Raw genomic sequence first — 5,420 nt, 5'->3', positions numbered from 1 at the left:
CAGAAAGAGAAAAAATAGAATCAGATTGGAATTAATAAATTTTGGTGTGAACTCATAATTTTCAATATATACAGATAGAGAAATAAATGTAATTATAAATAGATACATGTGTGGTGGTGTGCCTGTGTGTGTGTGTGTGTGGGTGTGTGTATGTAGCTGGATTTTTAAAAATTAAATTAAACAATAAACTATTTACAAAGAACAGGTCAAAAACATAAGGGCATAGAAAAGTTGAAAGTAAAGTTATCAAAAAAGGTATACTGTGCAAAGCTAAACTAAAGAGGAAATCAAGAGCCAAATTTCGAAAAACTTTATATGACACACTAAGGACTCCAGATCTAACCACCACTATGTGTTGGGTAGTGAGAGATACAATCTGGTTCACAAGAAAGACAGGTTTGTGGGTGAGAAATTCAGTACCAGTAGCAACTGGGTCACCCAAAGAGTGCTAAAACTGAGGTAACTGTAATACTTTTGAAAGGAGTAGAGCTCATCCAACTGTGACGTTAGGGTGTATTTTTTGTCTGAGGGAGGCCAGTGGACTATTCATGCAATCTAGCGCAAGGTGACATTTGCTTGGTAGATTTACCACACCCGGAATCTATTTGTTTCTCAGAAACACTATTCCAACAGTATCCCAGAGTTTATCAAACTCAGGAAAAATTACTCTGACAAAGCTCACAGAAGCCTGGTTTATAAAACCAACATGCTGATTCACTAACATTTAATGAGAAAAAACCCAAAAATACTTATGGGTCTGGCCGACCAGCCTATTGTCTCCCTGTATCTACATGGCAAACCATACCAGAAGATGATCTAATGAATTTGGAATTTTATGTGGTCTTCCTCTGCTCCTTTCCTCTGTTCCTTTCCTTTCCTCTGCTCCATCTTCCTTTTTGGTCCTTCTTTGCCTTGCACCATGTCCAGAGAGGCTAACCCCAGTGGCCTGCATGCACGCCCCTACCCTCCTTGCCAGAGGCTTCAGTTTGGGTTCAGCTTTTGAGAGGCACCAGGAGGAAATTAGAGGGTGGGAAAAGAGAAAAGTTGGGATGTTTCTTCCTTGGTCTCTCCTTGCTTGGTTCCACTTCTCTTGGCAGAAAGCTCATCCCTCAAGACCACGGGGAATCTCACCATTTAGGCTCCAGCTCCACTGCCTGGGCCCTGAGCCTGGAAACACCACCTCCTCCCCCTTGCATCTTCAGCCTCCAGATAGGTAATGGTTTCCAGTTGTTGCTAGTCTCTGCGGACCACCTCGGGATCTAGTTTGCTCCCTTAACCTGCCCACACCTCTGTACGTATCTTCATTAGAATTATCTGGGCTGACTTGCATTTCCTGCAATTTGAATGAGTAATACAGTGTTTGTGAAACACCAAACATTTTTGTATTCTACTTGAGAGTGACCTACCATCTCAATTTGCACAGGACTGAAGTGGGATTCAGGACGTTCTGTTTTCCTATCAAGATGAGTTGGTCACTAGGGGAGGGGGGTGGGGGATGGGTTAGCCTAGTGATGGGTATTAAGGAGGGCACGTTCTGCATGGAGCACTGGGTATTATACGCAAACAATGAATCATGGAACACTACATCAAAAACTAATGACGTAATGTATGGTGATTAACATAACATAATAAAAAAAAAAAAAAAGATGAGTTGGTCACCCTAATCCCACCTGACTTTGACATATCTTCTTGCCACAACTACCTGGCTATTTATTTCATTTTTTTCTTGAAATTGATTCATTTCCCATTCTGTTTTCCCTCTCTTCCCCTATGATCCTCTGCACTATTTCTTATATTCCTCATATGAGTGAAACCATATGATAATTGTCATTCTCTGATTGACTTATTTCACTTAGCATAATCCCCTCCAGTTCCATCCATGCCAATATAAATTGAATTTAAATTTTAAAAAGAAATTGATTCATTTCATTAATTTGTTACTTTTAAAAGAAACATTAAGTCACTACTTTAAATGGAAAACTAATATAACTTGCCTTTGACTGATTGAACAAAACATATTATAGAAACAAGAATAAATGGACACTAAGTAATAATATTAAATTTAAGTAGAAATTATTATATGCAAAGGGACCTGAGCGCGAGTCCTGCTCTCTCTATGCTTAAAAGGGAGATTCGTATTAAAGACATTCAAGACACACTGGCCCCAAGAAACTTTCTGCTTCATGTATCAGAATATGATCACATTTTCACCAAATGAGTCTATGTTATTTAAGGACATGCATGTATTACCTACATCATCTTGTCTATGCCCTGTGGTATGGGCTCCATCCTTGGGGAAACAACGGTGTAGTGGAGGGTCAAACACCTAACAAAACCAGGCTCTACCACTCTGCTGTCCCAATATCCACAGTCAGTGTAACCAGCAGACTGACCGGGTGCTTACGTGGGCCCGACAGAACACACTTTACCCCTGGACAGTGCTGGGATAGACATCATCACCAGGTGCTTCTGTCTTTATTTCTATGAGCCCAAGCCCTATTCTAATGGACAAACTTTTTTTGTTGGATACAGCAATCCTTTTATAAGGAAATAGCCCAAGTTTTTAAACCAGGGACAGTTTGGTCTCTTTCAAGTAACTTCGTAAATCTCTAATCTGATAGAGTATGTGTTTATTACACATTTCAACTCTTAGAATACGATCTTATTTCTTTCCATTTTATGTTTTTAGAAGATCACTTAAAATTACATCCGTGTTCTACCTGTAACTACAAAATACTCTGGCAACTTGTGGGAGTGGGAGTGGGTAGGTATATGTACAGCGACCAGGTCCAGGGTCATATAAGAGGTGACATTAGAGCTACAAGATGAATTTGCTTTCTTTAGATGGAGAGAGGCAGCAAAGTTAATCTAGGGAGAAGGAACAGCATGTGCAAAGGCACAGACTACTGAAAAAATAAAATATATGCAGGGACTAAAAGTAGTTAAATATGATCTGGGAGCAGACTCTCAGAGGGCATAGTTCCTGCATAAATAAAAGAACCCCAAATTCATATAATAGTAATTAGTATGGCACAGAGGTAAAAGACATCAGGACTTAAAGTCAGATTTGTGCTATTATCTCAGTTTCAGAAATTACTCTTTTTTTGACCCTCAGCAAATTCTTAACATTATTATAAGCCTCCATTTCCTCACCTGTAAAATGGGAAATAATAATTCTACCTGTTCCATAGAATTATTATGAGGATTAAATTCAACAATATCCTTAGACCAGTGGTTCTCAACTAGGGGCAATTTTGCAACCCCCCCACCCCCCCACCCCGAGGCATTTTGTAGTGTCTGGAGATACTTTTGATTATCACGCCTGGGAGAGGATGAGAGGCTGCTCCTGGCACATAGGAGATGAAGATCAGAGATGCAGCTTCATATCCTACAATACACAGGACAGCCCCCCACAGCAAAGGCTTATTTGGACTAATATATTAAAGATGCTGAGGTTGAGAAACCCTGGCTAACCCAATACCTAGCTTGCAGTATGCAGCCAGTAAATGTGATCCCAAAAGAGAAGGAGGAGGAGGGGAAGGGATGATACTGTACAAAGGAGATGAGTTCACTGCAGCTGCCTTCTCGGCAGGTGAATGCCAAGCCATCATGACCCGTTGTCACCAAGTTCACCCCCAGTCCCGGCCACCAGCTGTCTTTCTACATGGACAATTGGTTGTAGGGTGACTGGATAAGAATTATAGACTGGTGGGCCCTGGAAGAGGAGTCAAGCACCTGACCACAGTGAAGTTTTCTAAAACAGGGAGACCAAACCTCCCTGTAACTCTGACACATGACCACCATCTCCCATCCAATGAGCAAGTATCTCGGGCCTGAGAAAACAAATGGCAAGACTCAGTAACCAAATTTGGCAGGTCATTCTGTCCACGAGCCTTGAAATAGTGAATCATCACAACTCAGGTCTAATGGACCACACATGTATTTAAAAGGGGTCTCGGTACACTATTCAAACAGGTCTTGCACATAAAACCCGGGAAGCCAGGAGACTTCTGATGATCCTTCTATCCAGACGATGGTGAGGCAAAGCTAGGAGGGGCTGAGGGACCGGAACAGACGATGCCCTGAGGAGCATATAGTCTCTGTGATAGTGAAGCCTTTTTCAAACTAAGCTTCAGCTGACCACACTTTGGCAGAACAAAATACAGAAGCAGGGCTCTGCCAGCAGAGGCCTGAGCCACAAACCAGAGAGCAATGTGCATGTATACATGATGTGGAAAGAACTGCTTGTCAGCTGCTGGTTTTTCTCAGCCACATCACACATGGGGTGGTATCATCTTCAAATTAGGAAGGACAGTTTGATTCTTTGACAACCCAGGCAAGCGGGGAACTAATGAAGGATAATGCCCTATGTTGACAAGTTAATGTCTCAGCGGGGAAGACCAATTAGGAAATGTGTCCTTTAGGGTGCTGCCTATACTTCCAGAATCGATTCAAACAATGTCTTCGTTTGAACTGACATCTCAGGATAATGGATAAAATCCTGAGGCTCTGGAGTCAGATGGCATGGGGTTTGATTACTAGCTCTGCCGTTCGCTGACTATGCAATCTAGGAAAAGCTATTTATTGAACGTCTCCAAATACCCATTTCCTTAATGGGAAGAATGGCAATAATGACAAATGGGGTTGATAACACTGGCAACTCTGTGGAGTCGTGGTGAGTGTTAACACGTGATACTTCCAGAAGAATTCCTACCATCGCCCCTAGCAGAGTAACTCCTTGGTAAATACCGGCTGTCTTCTGGCCATCATGGTCTGTCCAAGAAATCACTTACATTTTCCTCACAGATCATCTCCTAGTTTTCAGCACAAAGGACACAGGTCCTATCAATCCTATCACATGATGATAACTGTCAGTTGGGGCACGGGGGTCCACGTACACTACACATAGAAGTGTAAACAAAAACTGTGACTGGTGAATTTGTTCCTGATTCTTCCTAGACCTGGACATAGCCTTTCTCCAGTTTTGGATGTATCCATTCAAATGTATGTCCTTTTCTTTTTCACATCCATATTGCTACCATTTGGGGAAGAAATGAAGCTAAGCTATCCCAACCACCACACATTAGAACATAAATGCCTTGTGCTCACTTCGACAGCATATATACTAAAATCAGGATGATACAGAGAAGATTGGCATGGCCCCTGAGCAAGAACATAAATGTCTCAACTGAGCTTGAAGGGACAGTTTGTCCCCGAAACAAATACTTGGTAAATATAAGTGAGTTTCATAGATAAAGGCAGAGTGGTAATAGGTTAGAATACTGGAATGAGGAAAAAAGGAAAGAAATGTAAACTTAATTGAATTGACATTTTCCATGATTGTTTTGTGACTCGGAATATATCAGTCTTGATTGGTAAGTGAAACATGATGAGAAATGTCAAGAATGTTAACTTTTTTT

At 41.3% G+C, this 5,420-nt stretch overlaps 1 non-coding gene across 1 annotated transcript; it reads left to right on the top strand.

The window, feature by feature from the left end:
- The first annotated feature begins 5,101 nt into the window (after nt 1-5,101).
- LOC116639287 lies at nt 5,102-5,208 on the top strand. The gene has a single exon (XR_004300798.1). It is a non-coding gene; the product is annotated as a U6 spliceosomal RNA (small nuclear RNA).
- Nucleotides 5,209-5,420: the final 212 nt, after the last annotated feature.

This window comes from Phoca vitulina, unplaced genomic scaffold (assembly GCF_004348235.1).
Source record: "Phoca vitulina isolate PV1807 unplaced genomic scaffold, GSC_HSeal_1.0 scaffold17, whole genome shotgun sequence".
Taxonomy (NCBI): Eukaryota; Metazoa; Chordata; class Mammalia; order Carnivora; family Phocidae; genus Phoca; species Phoca vitulina.
This window is presented reverse-complemented; position numbering and strand designations above follow the sequence as displayed.